Genomic DNA, 25142 nt, shown 5'->3' on the forward strand with positions numbered 1-25142 from the left:
GCCAAACATCCACATTTGTCTGGCAGAGGATCCACATATATCAGGCACATGTACACATTCCGCAAACATGTGTGTACTGTCGATGTCAGTCACCTTCAGGGAGGATACCCTACAGCACAACTGCAGTGCTATTTGTCATTGGGTTACACAGATGCTGCCAGACTGTCCCCATACACTTGTAGTACCACTCACCTATTTTTTGGATGGTGGCTGTATGACATGGTATTGGGCAGTATCCTGTAGGGGACACACCACAGTAGATGGCAGTGATAGGTGTGGAGACATAACAACAGTCCATCACAGCACACAGCACCATAAATGGTATACCTAGGATTATAGGAGATTACTAGGCTATTAGGCCTGAGGCCCTCATAAGCCTAACCCAGGAATTAGCCCATGTTTATGCATGTCAGCACCCGATGTCCCAGTCCAACAGGGACACAGGTGGTATCCCAAGGGTGTATGTCCTGTTTACCATCCAGTTATCCAGGTTTCACTTAAAAAGGGGTAAACAGATACTCTACTGCCTGATGTGGACAGTGTGCCCATTGCACAGCTGCGTGAGTGCCTGGGACACATAGCTGACCTACCAACAAGTCCTGTTGATGTCAAAGACCAGGTTGAGGACATGTGTGTGGGCTACTAGAGTGGAGCTTGACTTGTGGATGTGCAGCAGTCCCATCAAGGTCATGTCCATGATCAACTGGCATGCCTGACAGAGGTCACTTCTGAGGGCTGTATGAAACTGGGTAGAGAGATAGGGCTTGTAGCCTATCTGTGCATGGTACATGTTTGAGGCCCTGGTATTCCCTAGTGAGAACCCACTGTGGTCTCCACAGCTGCTGCATGTGCTTTGCATGGTACATGATGAAAGGGGCATTATACTCAATAATGTGCCTTATTAGGGAGGAATACAGGGATGTTATGACTCCCATATCCTTGGATGAGATACCCTTGTGTATGAGTGGGCCATTTAGAAGGCTTTCCTTGCAATGGAAGCAACATGGTGGTCAAATGTCATGTTGCCATTGAACTGGGTGCCCAAATCCCTCACAACTGATTACATGCTTAGGACATTGTTGGTAATGTGATAATTTGTGGGGACGTCCCTCTCCCCAAAGGGGATAATGCTGCATATTGTGGTATGTAGCCTGAGGCCATGTGTCTGGCACCAGTCATGTGTCTCCATGAGACCTTCTTGGTGGATGTTCACATCACTAGGGGATTTGGTGACAACACCAAGCATGTATTCTTCTGCAAATGTGGTCAATCATAGACCACTGGTTGTGCCCTGCACCTCAGAAGAGTAAATCACACATAACAGAGGCCTCAAGTCATAAAACAGGGTTACACTATTAGTTACAGGTCTATCGCTTGAGGTGGCTTCCCCTATATTGAGTAGGAGGGTTTTGTCAGTGCTCCGGTGTGCTACACATCTGGTAACATATGGATTGATGCCTTGTTGAAAGCGTATATCTATTATGACCAAGTGAGGAATACTGTCAATGTCTTTGGCCAGGTCAAGGTAGGCAGTGTGCACTGTCTCCCTCTCATCCATGGCTTTGGTGACTCTGTCGAAGAAGTCAACCAAGTGTATCAGACGTGATCACCCCTGACAAAGCCAAGCTGTGTGTGATTGAGTGTGTGGAGGTCGCCAATGTCCTTGTTTAATAAAGTTCATGATAATCTGTTCCATGGCTAATTAGGCTGATAGGTCTATAATGTGGTAGATTGGTGGATGCTCCACCTTAGTGTGAAGGGATGACAGTGCGTGTCCTCCACTCGGCTGGGACAAAGGCGTTATTCAGGCTTTGGTTGAATACAGGGTCAATTGGTCCTGCAGGTTTGTGCTTGAGTTCATGCAGAATGCATCCTGCAATGTGATCAGGTTCCATGGAGGCTGTATTCCATGACTTGAGATGGCAGTAATGACCTGTGCCCTACATATAAGGGGAAGAGGCAGGTACTGTGAATGTCCTCATGCACTGATGGGGAGGACAGAGGGTGAAGCTGTCACTGACTTTGTCAGGCAGCAAGATTGTTATATCTGAAACACTTGTATATCTGCTGTCCTTGATCACCACTTCTGAGCAGATCTGGGTGTTTCCTTTGAGATTGCAAACATATGTGAAGAAGAAGAAGATATGATTGTCTGTAGTGGATGTCACCAATGTGGGCTCAGGATTTGCTTTGCAGAATTTCCGTAGTGCTCTTATTTGCTTGTTCAGGCTAAGGAGACATTGCTTCAAATTGGGCACCTGGTCCTTCTTGGTCCTAGACAACACTATGTCACTCCTGTTATAGAGTCTATTTATTGCAGATGTCCACCAAACAGGTTTACTTATCCTTGCAGAGGATAATGTAGTCCTGTTGGGTATACCTGACTCCATGCATCTATACAAATGCACGTATAGTGCTTTGGTGTGTTTGTGGAAATTGGTGCCTGTTCTTACAGAGGGGGTGGGGGCTGTGAAGCTGTTTATACCATCCCTTAGGAGGCTGTAATCAACTTTGGAGATGTTTGTATGTCTGACTTTACCTAGATGGGTATTGTGGGAGATTATAACTGCAAACATGACTGCTTTATGGTTGGTTTTACCACAGAAGATGATACTGTAGCTGCAGTGGTTACCCATGTTGTTTAATATCAACTCCAAGAGATCCTCACCTCATGTGTTGGTAGCAACTAGCTGTTCCAAGGTGTTTGCATTGACAAATTTGATGAATCTCTGGACATTTGTGTGCTGGCATGAGTAATTCTCCCAATCTGTGTTTGGGTAGTTAAAGTCACCCAGGATCACAGTACAGAGTCAGATCCTGATAGAGTTGCATAGGTCCATATAGGCAGAATAGGCTTCCTGGTCACATGTGGGGGATGGTAGCTTGCTATGATTTGAATAGAGGTCTTGGCAATGGTTAACTGCACCTGAAGTGTCTCATTTACATCTTACTGTTTAACCAGCCTGGAGGTGTGTATGTATTTTGTATATAGTGAAACCCAATGTCTCTTGACTTAATGCCCACACCTTTGGGTCTGACTGTATGATAGGATGGGTGACCATGTAAGGCTGGGGTGCTCTCTGCAGCTTTGAACCATTTGTCTGTGACTGCACAGATGTCAGCATTTTCCAGGGTGAAGACTGCTTGCAATGAGTGCAGATTCATGTTTATATTGCTAGCGTCTAGCAGCATGGCCTCCAATTTGTGATTCGTTGACAGTTTTATGTTGGTAGTGTTAACATCACTACTTTTCCTAATAAAGCCACTATGGGGGTGGCAAGAACCATTGAATGAAGCCTTCTTAAGGCCAGGTGAGACAGATGGATGTCATGTCTGGCTAAAGCATCGTGGTCAGTTGATCATATCATCCCAGGCTGTCAGGTACTGGATCCCCCTGGAATGGCACCAGAAACCAAGCCAATTGTTAAGGTCAATCATTTCCTGATGGTATTACAGCATAATTGTGGGTGATGTCAGAATGCTGCTTAAGGCTATGGACATACGTGCCTGGGACACATAATCAGTGTGCTCAATCATGTCACACTTCATATAGTCCATGGAGGTATGTCTCAGGTCAGGCATGCTGACATGGGCTATAACAGACTCATAACAATACCTGTTGTTGAGAGACAGCAGTGTGTGTGTGATATGGCGGATTCTAGCACCTGACAGACAAGTAACCGTCACCTTTCGCATATACAGCCTGGTGAGAGGCACATCTGTGTGTCCCACAGTGGAGTCTCCTATGACTAATATGTCTGATTTATGGTGACGCCTTAGTGGCTGCAGGACACAGGTGTATGGCTATGTATGGTATGTGGTGTGGAGGTCTGTGGATTTTGCCTCTGTTTTTGCCTCTGAGGTCTCCTTTGTTTGGGTATGTTTATGTTTAGGACCTTCTCATATGTGGGTGTGTGCTCTGTAGGTGTGGGTGGTGTGTGAGGGACGCTGATTGTGTTGACAACCTTTTCAGTGCCAAATATGTGGGCTTGAGAGGGAAAGAGCATGGACTGTAGGTCCCTAATGTCATTGCATCTCTCACACATTGTGTTCCTTTTTGATGTTTGTAGACGGTTGTCCATGTACACGAGGCACTTGCTACACTGTGTCAGGATGTCCGTATCAACCAGACCGGCAGGGGAAACTGTAGGACATTGTCCAGCTGCATTTCTCAGAATCTGAGGGAGGAAGGTCAGGAAGACCTAAGGGGTGGGCCTACAGCCTAGGTGCTTAACACAAAAGTAGGAGGCTTACACTACTGAATTTTAATTAATTTATTTATTTATTTTATTTTACTTTTGCTGATCAGGAGTACCTGACTGATCTAAAGCCCTTTTTCAGCAGAGGCCCGGGGAGAAAAGCACCAAAACATACTAAAGTACAAAAGTACTATAGAGATATTCAATAAGTTACAAATGTCATTCAGTAGTTGCCAAGTTACACAATACTATAAACAAAAGCATGATAACAATTAAAGCATAAGAAGCAAAAATGTAGTAGTTTAAAAAGTTTGCTAATCTAAAGTTCAATAAGCAGATTATAGGAAAAGTTTTGGAAGTTACATGGAAGGAATGGTATACAATAGTAAAACAGGACTATGTTGGTTGGTTATGGTCATGGAGGGTACGAACAGTGGCAGATCCAGTGTTTTTTAAAGTAGTCCTTGGTGGCTAACTTAAATTGTTAGCTACCAAAGACTACTTCAAAAATCACTGACATACAATGTAGACAGGCTATAAGCCAGCAGTAATAGGTGCAACAGAAAAGATGCAGTTGAACACCTTAGAGAAGATGCAGCAAGTAGCAGGAAACAGCAGGATTAAGAGGGAAATGCATGGAGTATTGCCACTATGTTGCTGATAGCTACATACATACTGTGGTGATAGATGACGGAGTATGATGTGGGAGTTAGCGGACGATAGTGTTGGCTAATATGGGTATGCAGGATGTGTACATAACAGAGAGCAATGTATGTGGTTCTGTGACATGTTCCCCTCTTCTTGTCTTTCAGAAGTGATGCTTTTTCAGCAGCTGAGAATGACATTATAGTCGACAGCCTCAGACTGCATCATGAGATCTTGCTGTCAAGGAGTCACCAGACTCAGGAACAACATGCTGCACTCTGCGAGACATCATTGCATAAGTAAATCACATTGGGCTACAGGAAAGAAACTATGAGGAGGTTGAACACCAGACCACAGACATGATAAATGCTGCATGGCAAAGGGCTGCAGCTGTGGCCAGGGACCATGCTGGCACTGGTGGAGGGCCTACAACATAACGACCACTGTTGGTGACAGAGGAATTCCTGGCAAACCTGGGTTCAGCCACCAGCTCACAAGCATCCATCACCCCATATGTTGTTGAGGTTGGTGGCACAGCTTCCACAGCAGAGGAGTGTCCAGGTAAGCCTACTGTGGTCATCACTTTAATACTGTAGCAGTCATAGTGGCAACCTCTGCATACGTGTTCTCAGATGTCAGGTCAATCTGATTTTTTTTTCTTTTTTGTAATGCACACATGTGCACACATGCTCAGAATGTCAGCAATGTGGGCAGTATCACAGTTCTTACTGTACATGTTGATATATGCACATATTATCCGGTACCAATGACACATTTCTGTTTGCTGACAATACCTCTCCCCCGCAGTTCCATAGGTACAGCTGATGTGGCCAAAGTCCAACATCCTGTAGCCAGTGAGTGTGAAACTGTTTTGTTATAGCTCATCTATACCCTAGGTCATAAATTCTTGGTGAATGGTTTTAAAATGCAGGTGAACAAGAAGGTGTACTGTCATACTGAAAGAGTTGTTTATTGTGCAGTGTGTAACTCGTGAATGTTCTATATTGGAAAGACTGAGAGGAAATTTAAAAACAGAATTTATGAGCATTTAAGGATATCAGACTTGGGAAATCCACAAATGCCTTAAGTAAACACTGCACAGAAAAATCAGACCACTCTTAAATTTTTCATTGTGGACACTGTTGACCTGGATAAAAGAGGTGGCCCATGGAGGCTGCTTTTGGAAAAGAAAGAATTAATTTGTCAGGTTCGCTTATATGCAGGGCAATGGCCAGGATTATATGATTCACTCTCCATTGCTTGTCTGTTAAAACTAAAAGCAGTGGAAAGGTAATATATATATATATATATATATATATATATATATATATATATATATATATATATATAAAATATATATATATATATATATTATATATATATATATATATATATATATATATATAATACTTATATTTTGTATATTTTCATTTTATATAAACATAATTTTATAGATTTTATATATTATGTGTGTATTTATTTTCAACACTTTTGTACCTGTTAATGCCATTGAAATGCTGGTTTTAAAGACTGTCTTTTTAAGAATGCTTTTATGACTGCGTTTCGTGAATATTTATGAGTTCAGGGAGGTCCTTTTTAGTCAGTGTGATGGGATTGGTTTATTACTTAATTGATGCTCTTGTTCATAGGTTCATAGCTTAGTACTAGGCTAATTGCCCTTGTGGGCCATTTTAAGCCTAGCCAGTTACCCCATGTGAGAATCAAACGCTGCACCTTGTGTCTGCAAGGTAAACACCTTAACCATTATGCCAACCTCCCAGCTACTTAATAGTGTTTTCTGGATTTGCTCTTACATGATGAAGTCGAGAAGATTCTTGATGAAAGCACTTATTTATTTGTTATTTTTGGTTTAAGAAAAAGTGTTTTACTGCTCCTAAAGTGTTTGGTGGTCATTTACTACAAGAGTTTACTTGTGCTGCTGAAGGGTGTGGTTCCAGGAGTGCTGACTTTCTTTTCTTTCAGTTTGTGCACTTTTATGCTTTTTTTATACCCTAGGAATGTTAAGGGCTGCCAGTTTGCCATAGACACAACTCTTAATCTTATCCATACTACAATATTTGTATGTTCAGTTGTGAAGAGGTTCACTGCAGTGCATTGAATTGGTAATCACAGTAGCATATTTGCAGGAGCTGTAACATATTTGCATGCATTTTTGTGAAGGTGCATGCAGTCTAATATACAGGGGGCAGTAGTATGGTGGAGACAGGTACACTGTCTTTTAGGTGAAGGTCCCTCTCATACACTGACATGTCACTTATCTCACAGGTGTATAGTACCGGCAACATTAACTGGACATAGCTGCACTGACTAGTGCTAAAGGCCTGTCTTGCCTGTATCTGTTGTGGACTGCCTGTGTGTTGTGCATGGGATAGGTAATAAGATGTGGCATGTATAATGCAGTTGTGGAGCTCATCTATATATCTTTGTGTGTGTGTGTGTGTGTGTGTGTGTGTGTGTGTGTGTGTGTGTGTGTGTGTGTGTGTGTGTGTGTGTGTGTGTGTGTTTGTGTGGATCAGTAGAAATAAAAGTGTAGGTATTAATGTAGTCATGTTGACTTCCTCTTCACAGTTGACTTTGGAGGTTGGAGTGTGTCCCCCTCACAACCTGATGTGAATGCCTCATCAGACTTTGATGATGATGGTGGCCATCAAGAGGCACAGGTGGGGTTGTTGGGAGCTGAATCTGTCCCATTGGTTGACATTCCGCTTCCTTCACCAATGTCCCCGCACACAATCAGTATGCCCACACATACCCAGAACCCTGCGACCACAGATATTGGACAGTTAGGGGGTGGTGGCATCAAACAGGAGAGTGTGGTGACTACGGCATCTGTGACTGTAGACACTAGCCATAGCCAGAGAGCTGGTGAAGTCCTACACAAACATCAGATGAAAGTCCAAGTGGCTGTGCACAGTCACACTCCCATAGTGGCAGTACCGCCAGCACTACAGAAGGGAGGATGCTGTCCACACCACAAACTGGCAGGCCATAGTCACATGGTCCTGGGTGGTTCCATGAGGGACACGGCCCCAGCAGACACCCATCACCATCAGCAATTAGTACCCCATCTGACCCTGGGCACGGTGGTTCCAGTGCCACTCCTGGCAGAGCCAGTTCCCGTGTTCATGGCCGGAGATGGTGAACTGTACATTCTGCCATGTACGGTCCACAGATTTCCAGCATACCCTCGGGTAGGGCTAGCACATGACTTGGCTGAGTACATGCACAATCTCACACATCACTGTCACATGCAGGTCACCAACAGACACACACAGCTCCTCTCCATGACTCAGTTTAGAAGCACCCCTCCAGAAACACATACACATGCTGTCAACTGTGTGGCACAAGCTAGGCCTTTGGCAACCCAACACCACACCCTATGCATGTTATGATACCTGTGCCACATCCCTGTCATCCATACCATTGATGCAGGGACATGCAAATATGTGTCTGATGCACAGGATGACTGTAGTACATTTAATTACAGTTTGTAGTGAAGTAGTGTTATGCCCTGTAAGGTGATGTCTGCTGACATGTGTCATGAGTACACATCAAAGTGTATGACCTTTGTTCCATGATGCTGCATTGCTGGTAGTATTGCCAACTGACTGTTGTCTCCCAGACCTTTTTCTATTTCTGTTCCAGGGATATGTGTATCTACACCATGGAGACCTGCTGCCAATACAGCGCCTTAGGATGGCATGGTGGCAATGCAGAAATGTGACTTCACCAATGTATGGCTGTATATGTGCATGGTTACCAAGGTGCATATGTGTAGAACAGGGTGTCAAGGACAATGGGGACAGGCAGTGTAATCTTGCATGCATACCCCTTGACACAGCATGCTACTCTTGATACATGTCACCTGGGAGTTCAGTAGGATTATAGGTTCATAGAATCATAGCAGGTTACTACAGTAATGGTCCTGGGGGCCTTGCAAGCCTAGACATTAGTTAATCCACAAAAAGAAACATCAGTCAGCACCTGTTGCCCCTGTCAATAAGGGACACAGGTAGGACCCCTGGGACAGATTTGTGGTTTCCCATCCACTCATCATGGTTGAGGGTCAGTGTACTCTGTTTGATATGTATGGGGAGTGTATTCCGGAGACAGGGCAGTCTCTGGGAGACAAACCTGTCTCTCCAGTAGGTTGTGTTGATGTTGCATATCAGATTCAGGCCTGTCATGCAGGTAATGCATGAGGTGTTACACTTACAGATATGGGGCCACTGTAGTAGGGCAGGGTCCAACATTTCCTTGTAGATGTGACACAGCCCATCTCTGAGCAACCTGTGTGATATCAAGTGAAGCACTTCTGATTGGGCCTGTCTGCATGGGACAGGTGTTGGAGGTCATGGATTACCTTTCTGAGGTATTTCCATGACCTTTCCATTTGGTGCAGATGTCTGGAAACATACCACACAAGGCGTTGTACTCAAATATTGGCCTACTGAGTGAGGACTATAGGGAGATAATAACCACCTTTTTTCTGGATGCAATCCCTTTATCTATGAGATGAACCATGTACAATGCTTTTCTGACCACTGCTGCTGCAGGCTGGTTGAATGCAAAATTGTTATCAACCTGAGTACCCAGGTCTCTCAATACAGGTTGTGTGTTTAGGGGTTTGCCGTTGATGTGGTAAACAGTAGGGCCATGTCTTTGCCAAATGGCATGATGATACAGTTTTTTTGCATTTAGCTTGAGGCCAGGACCATGGCACCACTCTGTTGTTGATGGAAGACCCTCGTGAAGTATGTTAACATCATTTGGGGAGTCAGTGACAGACAGAAACCAACTTACAGTTGTCCACAAACTTGGTTTGTCCCTACAAATGTAGGTGACAGTATGTAGCATTCATGCCTAGATATATGTGGGTTATTTAGTGGAAGCAGCCACTCACAGGGCCTCAAAATGTATACATATTGCACACATATAGGCAAGACAGACTAGGGTTGCCACCTTATTAAATGCCTAATGTGGGACAGTTTTTGTAGTAACGTCAGAGTTGACAGGGCAAACCATACCCATGGAGAGTGCAAGGTACAGAGCTTCACTGTTTTTGCCAACATAACAGCTTATTTAAGTAACATTTGCCTAGATTATGTTATGTCTCATAACATTTAGGTGTTTGTGATGTAAAATGACTGTTTTATGCAACTATTAGAAAAATGTAGGAAATGTTTGTTGTCCTGCACCCTTGGTACATTTGCATTGTCTTAGTTGCTTTCACAGGACACACTTGGCCAAACATGGACTGCAACTTGCACAGTGGGACAGGTGGTAAGTCTAACACAACCACACTGCTGCAAGGAGAAATATGTACACACACTCACACACACACACACACACACGCACACACACACACACACACGCACACACATACACACACACACACACACACACACACACACACACACACACACACAAACTGCCCTTGTTTAGAGTAGAACCCCTACTTGTTTAGTTGTATGTACTGTAGTGCTACATATGGATGTCACACGCCACAGACCTTATGTGTTTTTTGAGTGTCTACCACTACTGTTCAGGTGGATGACATCTGCAGGTGCTGTAAAGGTTGCCAGTGGGGGGGGGGGGTTACCAGGTTTGCACAGGCCCTTAAAATAAAATGTTACAATCATTACGTACACGCAAGCTAGACAGCTACGCTGCTGAGAGAATATGTTTACACACACACACACACACACACACACACACACACACACACACACACACACACACACACACACACACACACACACACTTGCCATTTTTGAGAGTAGAACCTTGACCTATCTAATAATATACACTATAGTATTATGTACTTATTGCGTGCACAATGAAACTTGTGTGTTAGGAGAGTGTCTAACTGTCCTTCTAATGTGGATGACATCAGCAGGCCCTGTAAAATAAGCCAATGGGGAGGTTAACAAGTAGGCATGGGCCTTAAAATGTATTGGCATTGCACAAACATAACAAAGCAGACACACTGCTCAAGAGAATATACTTACACACACACAGAGTTGCGGTCATTGGGATTAGAACCCTACCAATCTAGTTGTATATATTACAACACTATGTACTTATCGCATGCATCATGGAGCTTATGTATTTGGAGAGTGTCTAACTGTGCTTCTAAGGTGGATGAAATCAGCAGGCCCTGTAAAGTAAGCCAATGGGGCAGTTAACAGTTAGACATGGGTCTTAAAATATATTGGCATTGCACACATATAGGCAAGACAGACACACTGCTGCAAGGGGATATACTTATGCACACACACAAACACACACTCACAGGATTGCCATTGTTAGGATGACAACCCCTACCTACCTAATTGTATAGAGTATATTGTTACGTGCACATTGCACACAACAGGGAGCCTATATGTTTGGAGAGTGTCTGCCACTGTTGGGGTGGATGACATCAACAGCTGTTGACAGGGAGGCCACTATTGTGGAGGACACTAGTCACATGGCCATAAAATAATTGACCATTGCACAGACATAGGCCTGCTGTGTGTGTATATACTGCTGTATATGGAATATCTACACAGACACACACAAATACACACACACACACACACACACACACACACACACACACACACACACACACACACACACACACACACGGTGACTGCTGTGAGATTAGAACCCCTACCTACCTCCTATTACACACTACAGCTCACCGTACTAGTTACACAGACCACTGGTTACAATTGAGGTAAAGTGGCTGCAGCGCTATATCACTCTATACCTATTTGTGTGCCTCTCCGTCTCCCTCTCTCTTTCTGTCTCTCTCTCTCTCACTCTCTCTTTCTCTCTCTCTCCCCCCCTCTCTCTGTCTCATATATATATATATATATATATATATATATATATATATATATATATATATCAAATTCTACAGATACATATATATCTTATATGTGCCATGTACTGATAGATAAGGGTAATCTTGTCTGATGGGGAACGGGACAGATGGTTAGGTATACATAGCTACTTGTATGCACAGAGATACATTGACACCTTAGTTCTTCAGGCAGATGAGGCTTCAGACATGGGTCGCAATTAGTTAAGTGTAGGAGCGTGCCCAATGTGACTGTGAGTACTTACAAGGGGACTCCAGGCCAGATCTACTTGTATTTTAGTCCAGGATTTTGTGTGCTAAAGCCAATTAGCTGCTGCACCTGATTAAACAGTCCAGCACCTTCCTGATATAATGCCCAAGGGATTCCCCAGCTGTATGCTGGCCATAATATCTGACTCATACCTAGGGTGTGTACAGATTGTACTAGACTGAACAGGGTTTTGCATCATATGTCTGGTACATTGTACATAGCAATGTGATATCCTGGTACATCAGTGGCAGATCATTATAGACCGATATGAGGAACTGCTGACAGACATTTGAGTCACTGACTCCATACACAGCAGGGAACCCATGCTACTGCATGACAAGTTCTACTCTACACTTTCTACATTTGTCTGGTCAGTAGTTCATCATTCACCTTATATGTGGGCCTTTGGCCTGCTCCTATTCCTGGCTTTGCCCACAGTTGCTGTTCTATGTAGTTGTAGGTATGCTGTGACTGGGGTACAAGATGTAACATGACACACAGGGTTACAGACTTCACACCTCTGACTGTACCTGTTTGCAGGATGTCCAGCTTTGCACCCCATATGTCTGCTGTGGTCCTCAGACAGTTTGTGTTGTATTGGTATTGTAATGCGACATGGTGCCCATACCTCTCAACCTCTTAGAGCAAGAAATCTGGACAAAATCATAAATAAAAGTGGGACACAGGCCCAAACATAGGAACAATTTGTTAATATTGCTCTTACAAACCTAAACAGTTGGTAGAATAACAGGTTTTTTTATTCGCATGAATTTTCTTCAGGGTATGAAGTCTGTATGTCAAATGTCTGTCACTATTTTCTAACATCAACCTTTACTGATTTGCCAGTAGTTTGCTAGAAAACTGCAATGTTATGAAATATGGACCTGAAATATGAGGCAAAAATATGGACATTCTGCGATACTCTGTACATGAATGATGGTGCCCACTGACTTGTTGTAAGTACTGACACAGTTACGTGATGGTCTGTGCATCCTGATGCTACTCTGACTTCTTATAACCTTTTCTTCTACTAACCACCATCTAGGTTACTCAGAGCTGTGTACTGTCCATATCTGTGGCCCCCTGTCCCTCCATTGTCTCTGGCTTTGTCCAGCTTTCTTGCAATAACAAATAGTGACATATGCACAGTCTGTAGATTTCCTACAATAGGTGTAGCTCACATGCAAAACAGTAGGTGCAGCCAGTCTCGAGCCATGAACACCATCAACCATGGTAATGTACTTAGCCCACTAAGCCAAAACAGCCACCAGACAGTGCATTTTTAATGCCTGACACTATTAACCACAGACATACATAGCACATTGACTCCTGCATATTGTGACAATGGAACATGTCACCAGGTTGATTGGGACAGCCGTGGGATTGTGTGGTCTGCTGCTATTACCTTGTAAACATAATCTGCAGTTGTATGAGAACACGGGTGTGTTGAGGGTTTGGTCTCTAGCACTGACAGTCATGCATCTGTCCTATGACCCCACTGTTTGTCATTTCCCTCACATAGTGCAAAGGGATTTGCTGCCTTGGGGCCTAGTGCATATTATGGGGCAGCCAGTATTGGGCAGAGAGTTCCTGTTGTCCCACATAGCTGTCAGTTGTCTGCAGGTATCCCAGTAGCCCATCTATTCCCTTGCATACATGCGGCAGGTCCATAATTATGCTACCATAGTCTAGTACCCCATACATTTGCTGTAAAGAAGAGAGACTTACCTTGTGCCTGCAGCAGTTGAGATAGTGCTTCAAGGCTGACTCTGTCAGATGCATGCAGTACACAGCCAATAAATGGTAAGGTACAAGTTGTGTGTTGTGGCTGGCATCCTTTTTAGTATGTAACTAGCCACTTGACCAGGCTGTAGCATATTTCAACAAAACATTTCTACAACACCTAGACACTGTCGCTCCACTGTGCACAATCAAGGTTAGAACCTCTACAAACCCCTGGCTCAGTAAAGAAGCCAAACAAATCATCAAGTCCAGAGACACTGCCTGGCTTTACTATAAAAAAAACAAAGAAACACAAAGCCTAACTAAGTACCAAGGACTGTGCAACCATGCAAAAAAATGCATTTGGCTGGACAAAAAATCCTACTACACAACATTACAAACTAAATACCAACACAACCCACAAAAATTTGGGAAAAATGTAAACCAGCTACTAAAATCCACCCAAAAGGCTACCCCCAAACCAACCACCCCTGACACTAAAGTTCTCATCGAAACACAATTCAACTCCCACTTTGTGAACTCAATTCTATCCTTAGTATCACAGGACAGTTCCTTCCCCACTATCCCCCCCAACACAAATAACACTAATACAAGCTTTACCCTCAAAACAGTTTCCATCACTTCAATCAAAAGCATGCTCTCCAAACTAAAAACCTCATCAACAACAGCCAACCTACTCCCCAGCTATTTCTTGAAACTAACAGCAGATGCTATTGCTATCCCAGTCTCCACTCTCATAAACAGATCAGTTGTTGAAAACTGTGTGCCCAAACTCTGGAAAATATCCTATGTTACACCCATACATAAAGGCGGGACCTCCACTGAACTTAATAACTACAGACCCATTGCTTTACTCTCCCCCCTGGCCAAAATCTTAGAAAAATGCATCCATACCCAGATGCTAAACTATCTCCTAGACAGCAACATCCTGTCACCTACTCAGCATGGGTTCAAACCTGCCCATAGTATCACTACAGCCCTCCTCTGCTTCACAGACACAGTAAAACGTCTCAAAAATGAAGGCCTACAAGTGTCAGCTCTTTTTTTGGATATGTCCAAAGCATTTGACACAGTCTCACACCAACACCTGCTAAACAAACTAAACCAATATCATCTATCAAATTCCACTCTTACCTGGTTCCAAAGCTACTTAACTGATAGGTACCAAGCTGTGAAATGGGAAAATTCTTTCTCTCCTCAGCTGCCCATAACTATAGGAGTTCCACAGGATTCTATCTTAGGACCACTTCTATTCACAGTCTTCACAAATTACCTCCATACCTCCACACAGCATGCATCTATAATTCAGTATGCAGATGACACTACCTTAATCTGTACTGCACAAATCATTCCCACCCTCCTGCAAACAACTCAACTAGCATTCTCTGATGTTGAAAACTACATTACCAAAGCCCAACTTATCCTCAATCCAAAGAAAACTCAACTTATAATTATAACCAGTTCTAACAAAAACACTAACAGTCAATTCACTATCTACTCCACAAATGCTACTCCAATTGCTCCAGTGGCACAGACTAAGCTATTGGGAATAACCATAGACTCCCACCTAAAATCTGATGTCATCTCAACTTAACTATTAAAAAAGTACATGGCAAACTTAGGTCACTCTACCGTATCAAACCATTTCTTACCAACAACACAAGATCAGCCATTGCTCGCTCCCAACTTCTATCCACCCTACTCTATGCATCTCCCATTCTGACTAATCTCAACAAAACTAAACTAAGCAAAAAAGAAGTCTGCTATAACATAATTGCCCGATTTGCTGCAAATTGCTCATATAGAACTCATCACTGTACTGCTTTGAGACAGCTCCATTGGCTTGAACTGCCCAACCTCCTAACCTACAATCAGCTCTGCCTCTGTCATTCTATTACCTCCCCAATACGTGTCCTGCCCTCAAAAACCTAGTACAACATCACTCAGCCAAAAGGCCTCTTAGATCATCAAGCAAACTACTACTAGAAGTCATCAACAGCTACAATAGCTTTGGAGATGCACTATATAGTAGTTCAGTGGCTAAAAAATGGAACTCTGTCCCTACTAGCATTCAAAACACATCATCCAAAGCCTCCTTTAAAGACCTCATCAGGCATCTCAAGCAAAGTTGGCAGTGTCATCATTGCTCCCCAGGCTAGTGAAAGTGGATAACATATACATACTAAATCTAGAGCACTTGATAATAGTTTTCAATCTTACTCACAAACACTGGCTAATTTACAATGTATGTACTGTACCTGTGTACTATGTATGTATTCTACCTATGTTCCAAATTTCAGCTGTACACCACAAATCTATTAATTACCTTTATTTTTAAAATTAATATTTTTTTGTTTGTTCTCTCCACTGTAACTGTTTATGTGCCGCATACCACTGTAAAAACATGTCTCTTGTAATTTGTGTATATACTGATCATGTCTAAATAACTAAATGTGTCTGTCATTTTTCTTTGTGGAGCTTTTCTCCCTGGGCCTCTGCTGAAAAAGGGCCTTTTAGGCTCAGTCAGACACCCCCGGTTAACAAATGTAAAATAAAATAAAATAAATGTATGTGAGTTGGCGTGAGGTGTCATTCCCTAGGTACCTAGAGCCCTCAATCATACACAGCTGGCTGCCTACCAGATAGCCTCAGTGATCATACCCCAACTTTCCTACTCAAAAAGCACATATATCAGGCTAAGCCCATTACCTATCAGCAAATACGTAATAAAGTAAACTTTAATCCTGACAACTTCATCTCAGCCCTATAAAACTGCAACTGGACTCCACTAAAATACCTCAACGCTGATGACACTGTCCAATTTTTTAATACCACCTTCCTTAAAGTCCTAAACACCCATGCGCCCACAAGATTTACTAGAGTTAAAGCCCAGTCCTCCCCATGGCAAAAACAAGCCACTAGATCAGAAATGAAACTCCGAGATAGAGCCTGGAATCACTGGCACAAGACAAAAAGCCCTTCTGATTGACAGAAATTCTGTGAATTACATAACAAAGTAAAAAAAATTAATAAAACAGGACAAAATCCTATATTACCAGTCTGCCCTGAACTCCACCCAAAACAACCTTAAACAATTCTGGTCAACCATCAACTCCATCCCCCACCCAGGAAATGTAGGAACCCCTCCACCAAACAAAACAAACTCCTGAAAGCATTGCCACCTCTTTCAACACTCACTTCACACAAATCATTCTTTCACTAGGAAAACAACACAACCCCTCTCACCTACCCCCTCCAACTACACCTAGTAACCTGCCCACTGCATTCGCTTTCTCTCTTATCACTACCTCCAACATAAAAAAAACTTATCAAAACTAAAGCCCACAAAACTAGCAGCTGACAACCTCCCAGATGAGCACCTTAAAACTGCAGCTGAATCCATAGCCTACCCAGTAGCTATCCTGATTAACCAATCTTTATCTGAAAGCTATGTCCCTTCACAGTGGAAAATATCCCACATCATCCCCCTCCACAAAGGTGGTCCCTCCACAGAATTCACCAACTACCGGCCCATAGCAATTCTGTCTCCTCTATCAAAAATACTTGAGAGATGCATTCACTCTCAGGTTCTAGGTTACCTCCTTGCTAACAACCTCCTATCTAACACACAGCATGGTTTCTGACCATACCACAGCACAACCACTGCCTTACTTGCTTTCACTAATACAATCCTTCAGCATAAAAACAATGGTTATTTCAGCTCTGCAACTTTCCTAGACCTATCTAAAGCATTCAACATGGTCTCTCGTAAACAACTCATCACTGTCCTCAATACTCTAGCCTTCTCTCAGTCTGTCACAAACTGGTTCCAGAGCTACCTGACTGACCGCCATCATTGTTTGGCATAATGATATATCACCCCAACTCCATGTTTCAATAGGTGTTCCCCAAGGATATATCCTTGGACCTTTACTCTTCTCCATATTCACTAATAATCTAGCCTCTGCTACCAAACAGACCACTCTCATACAGTACGTAGATGATTCCACTATCATCTGCTCAGCCCACTCCCTACCTGAATTTCAAAAGACCACACAGGAAGCCTTTTCCTCAGTTAAAACTTGGCTTTCAGATGCACAATTAATGCTTAACCCAAACAAAACAAAACTGCTCATCTTCAAACCCACCAAACACAATCTAAACACCCACCAATTTAATATTAAAGCCAATGACAACACCATTATCCCCTCAACAGACCACACCAAACTACTTGGAGTTGAAATTGACAATAACCTCAAGTTTGACATCCACATCTTGTTAACCATAAAAAAGTACACAAAAAACTAGGAGCTTTATACAGAAATAAGCAATTCCTCACCAAATCAGCCAAGATTTCAATTGCAAATAGCCACCTTTTCTCCACCCTACTCTACGCCTCTCCAATATTTACCAACCTAAGACAAAGTGAGTTAGGTAAACACGAAGTTTGCTACAACAAAATAGCAAGGTTTGCCACTGGTGCAAACTACCACAGCCACCACTGCACCTCACTTACTGAACTAGGCTGGCTAGAACTCCCTCATCTCCTTCAATGGTACCAACTCTCACTCACCCACAAACTACTAAACCATCCTCTAAAAGTCTCCTCCCTCCAAAATCTACTCCAACCCTATAATACCACCAGACCACTATGCTCCAGCAACAAAAATCAATTACAGGTAACTAAAACCAGGAACTCTGCTGGAGAAGCTCTCTTCTCCTACTCCATAGCAAAATTATGGAATACCCTTCCTCACACTATAACTTCTGAGTCATCACGCACTAACTTCAAAGCTGCTCTAAAATCTCATCTAAAAGAGCATTGGACATGCCCCTGCAAAAAACCTCTCTAACATCTCTACCCCAACCTCTCTAATCCCTTTCTCCCCCCCCTCTCTAACTACCCTGGATTGCAGTCAAAGACATTGCTTGTAAACCTATATCTCAGCTGTAATCTTAGCCATTGTTATTCAAGGGTAATAGCTGCTAGCTCAGCTATTAAAATACTTGCTAGTCTTTATGGCATCAATGATATAAGTGTTGTACCATTTAACTAAATAATTTAATTTTGAACTATAACTGTTTACTACTATTGTTAAACAAAACCTACCTATACGTCTTGTAACTTGTAATTGTTGTTTTTAATTGTTGTTTTTATCGTGGAGCGTTTCTCCCCGGGCCTCTGCTGAAGAATTACCTGTGTCCAGTCGGATTTTCCCAGTCAACAAATGTAAATAAATAAATAATAAATAAATAAATAAATGTGCTATGGAATGCCTCTTTGCCAAAGCCAGGGCATACTGGGCATGCCTGTCTGCCTACAGGGACAGCCTCAGGGGGTTCATCCTCTGAGTCCCCCCTGTGGCTGTGGGGACCATGGCAGTGGTGGGGGGCTGTGTGTCCCTTCCCTGTGATGTCCCTGGTGCAGTTGTTTCCGCAGGATCATATTTTGTAGCATGGCACATACCTTGAACATGTGTGCACATGTGGCTGGAGAGTACTGCAGGGCTTCACCAGGTATAGCGAGGCAGTGGAACCGTGACTTGAGTAGCCCAGACACATGCTCTGTAATGTTCCTAGTTTGTGCGTGTGCCTCATTATGGCATTCTTCAGTAGGTGTGCCTGCATTTCTGATGGGTGTCATCATCCATGGTTCTAGTGCATAGCTAGCATCCCCCAGTAGATGACCATACAGGAAGTACCCCCTGGCAAACATCTGGTACAGCTGTGATGTGTGCAGATGTGGGAGTCGTGATAACTACCAGGGCCACCAGCACACGCATTCATGATAATGCCCTGGACATTGCACATAACCTGACAGTTGATGGAGTAATACTCCTTGCAGTTGATGTAGACTCTTCCTCTCCAAAGGGTGGTACTTTGATGTGAACATGAGTGCAGTCTATGGCACCCAGGACCTCAGAGTAGTGTGCTACATGGTGGAGGAGATGCATATTGCTGGACCTCTCCTCAGGGTTGTGAAGAAAATAAATGTGCTCACTGGTATTTGCTTGCATGGCATCCAGGAAATGGTGGAGGACCCTGGATGCAGATGCCTGTGAGACCCCTATTATGTCCCCAGATGGTCTTTGAAAAGTACCTATAGCTAATATTCTAAGGGCTACACATACCTTTGTTTCCACTGGGATGGGTTCCCCTCTTTTGGCTCTGGATATGAGTTGAGGCCGGCAGATCTTGGTGACCACTTGTTCATAGGTTCATAGGTTCATAGGTTTATACTAGGCTATCTGCCCTAAGGCATTTATAAGCCTAGCCCAGAGTTTTTGTGGCTTACACCACCCCTTATGTTAAAAAATACTGTGCCCATTAGTTTGTTGTGCCTCTGTCCAGCAGTGACACAGAGATGATTCCCGGGGTAAACCTACAATCTCCCATCCACCGGTCAAGATTTCTCTTGAACAGAGCCAGCGAGGTGCTCTGCCTCACATGGACCGGGATTTTATTCCACAACATAGGGAGTCTCTGGGTGATAAATCTTTCCCTCGAGAATGTCCTATTTATATCCGTGCTAAGGTTTAAGTCGCTTGCTCTAGTGGATCTGGTAGATTTGGATTTTTTGAGGTGGAGCATGTCCATTAATTCCGGGTTGGACATGGCCTTGTATGTCAGGCACAGGTCACTCTAAAATCTCCAGCTCATGTAGACCTTGGAAAGTTACTCTGGGCCTGAACACCCTTCTCCTTCTTAGTCTGGGTCTATTGTCAGCATCAGCATCAGCACTGACCTCAGCTTCTAGCACATACATATGTAGCAGAGCAGCAGCAGCAGCCCTATCATTTAGTCACATAAAATTCCCAAGTGTGTACTCCAATGGTGCAGAGTATGTGGGAAAAATCAGATTGTAGGGTGTATACATACTTTATAGTGGTGTGCTGCAGATGCAGCCTGTGTGATTGCTCAATATGATGCATTCCACCTGATAGGTATATAATTGGGGGTATGAATGGGCCAGTGTCTGTTGAACAGGGCTTATCAGTCATTTCTACTTGATTGGCTTCCCCTGGCTATTTCCTTTTTTCTTTTTTAATTCTTTCACTGCTAAGCACTGTGGCATGGAGTGCAAACACCCTGCGCTAGTATAAACAGTGCTCAGCAGTTAAGGCACACTCCATGCACAGGCATGCTCAGCATACTTTAAACCATCTAAAACATGCACCACAGGGCTAAACAGAGCTTAGAAGCATAGGACAACCCCCCCTGCTTAGCTGTGCTTAGCTGAGAGCAAACAGGCACAGCTGAGCTCCAGGCCACTTAAACAAAGAGTGGCACACTCTGTTTTGATGTCAGCTATTTCTTCTACTAACACCAACACTGTTCTGGCCCTACATGGGATTTATCTGTGGACATGGTGGCCCAGTTTTGCTATTCAGTAACCCCAGCTAATTTACATACAGATCCTTGCATATACCTTGGATACTTCACTACTCCAGGGCCTGCCTCCTTAGCAACCACTGACACCTGCCATTATACACTTTGCATGCAGGGCATTATAATGTGATATTTTTGCAAATGTCTTATTTTCAGTTGTTGAACATTTTAAGATTTTTTTTTTTGCATAATGGCATGTTTGCGCATCACTGTGAGCCGTGCAACCATAGTATGTGTATTAAAAAAAAAAAAAAAAAAAAAAATATATATATATATATATATATATATATATATATATATATATATATATATTATTTTATAATGATTTGTATTGATATTTGGACTCACAGGGCATAATCTTAGGCATTTCCATGCCTACATTGCAATATGCAACCTTCTTTTGGGGATTTTATAGCCCCTGTTTAATTTTTACATTTCTCTACATAGTTATTTTCCATGTACATTTCCGACACCAACATACCCCCAACACAGGTACCTTTCTGCTTACTGGATCACAAATCACACTCATTTTCATGGATTTTACCTTATTATGAGGTGATCTGCATTACATGGACACTTCAGAGTCTGCACACTTGTGCACACCCCTCACCTCTGTTTATTAAATTGCTCGCCTGCCGATGTTGGTGTTGGGGCCATGCCACTATGCCTACATGGAAAATCACTCCATGTAGGCTTTATTGAATTCTTACCTGAATCCCAAAGTACAGAAAACTCAAAATACTGAAAACCTTTTTAATGCAGGGAACAAGCCCCACTGCACCACTCATGTGGGGGACTGCACCCTTCATACACCCTGATACCTATATATACCAACTTCAAGATCACACAACATTGAGGAAGGGGCAAATTCCATATCTCAGTATTTTGAGTTTTCAGTATGTTGGGATTCAGTCTTGTTTTTCATATGTCCATATATATATATATATATATATATATATATATGTATATATATATATATATATATATATATATATATATATATATATATATATATATATATATATATATATATATGGGTCTACTTAATAAGATCGACAGACCATTTGATTGACATTCATTTGGTTGACAGCTCATTTGGTCGACAACCAGTATTCAAGGCACTTAACAGGGATTTGCCCCCCCTCCCCAATGTTGTGCGACCCTGGAGTTGATATATATAGATAGGGGGTGGGGGTGTGCCCCCCACCCACCCTAACTATAAATGTCAACTCCAGCATCACACAACATTGAGGAGAGGAACAAATCCCTGTTAAGTGCCTTGAATACAGGTTGTTGAGCAAATGAGTTGTTATACTTATAGAAGTATAGTTTTGACTTATACATACTATTTCTCCTCCATCCATGTCTTATGGGTTATGTGACACTTTTTTCATCCTAGGGATTTCACCACTCTGTATTCTGTATTCAATTAAATTATAATAAATTATAATAAATTACATTTCATATACACTAGTAATTTATACACTTATTTTGCACTCCTTGTTGATGGTAGAATTTTCTGGAGTATATGTGGGTAGACAACTCATATGTAATTCTCATTCAGTACTTTTACATTTTAAAAATAAAAATATATACATAGTCATACTCAACACATTTTTTATTTTTATTTTTATTTTTACTGTTTCAATCTTTTTGGTTTTTGTTGTTTTCTGGTGTATTTACAGGCAGCATACACAGAGCCAGTTTTTATTGCTTACATAAATTAACTTGCATATAATTATTGCCAAACTGTGTACTGCCTTGTTATTATTATTGTATTATTGGATTGTATGGATTGCATTTTTACGCTTTTATATTTATTTTAAGAACTTTTTAAGAACTCTTTAGAACCTCAGTAATGTTTATGGATGTTTGACGTACAAGCTCTTGCTGATGGATGCATTCAGGAACTCATTCATTTTGGAGTGTGGTTCTTTAAGAAACAATATGAGGTCATGTGAACACTGGCGCCAAAATTTGTTTAAATAGGGCAGCTATACTTGTAAACATGGTTCTGAGGAAGTCTGATGTATTGCAGATGAAAGCGCTTAACCATACGTTTTGTTGTGTATTCGGTACATTTGTGTATCAATAAAATTGAAGACTTCAGTTCTCTTGCTGTCCGAGCCTTTGTGGCTACGTGGTACTGACGACATCATCGGATTGTTGTTACTCAAATGAGTTGTCTACCAAATGAATGTCGATCAAATGGTCTGTCGATCTTATGAAGTAGACCCATAGATGTATGTATGTATATATATATATATATATATATATATATATATATATATATATATATATATATATATATAGAGTATGTATATATATATATATATATATATATATATATATATATATATATATATAGTTCCCCTTTATAATCTAAAAATACTGAAATCTCGAATTTCAGTATCTCGAGACCATAAAGGCGAATTTTTAAAATAGCGAAAGTGCATCATCATGAATTTGAATATCTTGAATTTGCGGTTATGACTTTACGCTACGTTACGTGAGGTGTTTTGTGTGGATGGTGTGCGGTGTTGTGTGTGGATTTAGGTGGAATTTAAGGTAAGTGAGTGTTTTGTAAGGATTTTGGGTGGGAGTTTGAGTGTATCTGAATGTGTTTGTAAGTTTTACATGTGGGTTAGGGTAGGCAGTTGAAAGTATGAGTGTGTAGGTGCTGGATGTGTTGGTGTTTGTATACATGTGATATGTGTGTGTGTGTGTGTGTGTGTGTGTGTGTGTGTGTGTGTATGTGCGAGGCACTGTAAAATGTCTGGGTGTGAATTTACTTTCTTTTTCTGTTTGTGCAATCTCGGAGTTAGTATATATAAATAAGGGGTTGTGGGGGGCAGCCACCCACATGGGGTTGCAGGGCAGCTTGCCCCCCTGCTTATTTGTAGAGTAGGTTTGTGGATGTGTGGTGTTAAGTTTTTGTGTGTTTTTCTGTTTTCTACTATGGGTATTGTGGTGTATGTGTGGTGTGGTGTATGCTGTGTGTTCAGGAATTCAAATTTCGCAGTTTTGCGCTGTTGGTGTTTTGTGGATTCACTTTTATGGTTTCAAGATACTGAAATTTCAGTATTACGAGATTATAAAGGGGAACCATATATATATATATATATATATATATATATATATATATATATATATATAGTTCCCCTTCAGAAAACTGAAATGTCATAATCCTGAAATTCATAAGAGTGAAGACCAAAATCCTGAAAACTCAAAATACTGAAAACACACAGAATACAAATAATGATAATATGCCAGTACAAGGACACACAGAAACACATACAAAACAAAGCATAACTGTTGTCACCAAGTATGAGCATCGTGGGTAAGCCACCCTGCACCCCCCATGTGGGGTGCTGTTCCCCCAACACCCCCTGCTATTTAAATATAGCAACTCCAACTCTAGTGTAGTGAAGGTTTATGTTGTTTAAAGTCAGTATATGTATGCCGTGTGTTTTCAGCATTTTGAGTTTCAGGATTTTGAGTTTTCAGGATTTTGAAGTTTCAGGATTTTGGTCTTCAGTCTTATGATTTTCAGGATTGTAGTATTTCAGTCTTCTGAAGGGAACCCATATATGTATATCTATATATATATATATATATATATATATATATATATATATATATATGTATATATCTATGACAGATGATTGAGTTTTCAGAAATTTGAAATTCATACGTATGTGACCAAATGATCAAGTGTCCAAAAACTTGAACATCAAAAAAACCCCACAAAAATCAATTTTTTTTTACATTTAAGCAGGAGAGCAAGCACCCCCCTGCACCCCCACCCCTGCAAATTATATATACCAACTCCAACATCATACTACAGTGAAAAAAAGGATGTATTTCCCAATCCTCTCTGTACAGCGATCCCCATTCAAAGGCTTCAAGTTTTCAAAAACTTGATCATATGGTCTCAACCATATGAATTTTGATTTTCTAAAAACCTGATCAACTGATAGGGATCCATATATATATATATATATATATATATATATATATATAT

At 41.8% G+C, this 25142-nt stretch overlaps 1 protein-coding gene across 1 annotated transcript in view; it reads left to right on the forward strand.

The window, feature by feature from the left end:
- LOC122808562 (cytochrome P450 2F2-like) overlaps window positions 1-25142 on the forward strand; it is a 1017871-nt gene that overhangs the window by 758706 nt on the left and 234023 nt on the right. The gene's annotated exons all lie outside the window — the stretch shown is intronic.

This window comes from Protopterus annectens, chromosome 8.part0 (genome assembly GCF_019279795.1).
Source record: "Protopterus annectens isolate FY-2018-M chromosome 8.part0, PAN1.0, whole genome shotgun sequence".
Classification (NCBI taxonomy): domain Eukaryota; kingdom Metazoa; phylum Chordata; order Ceratodontiformes; family Protopteridae; genus Protopterus; species Protopterus annectens.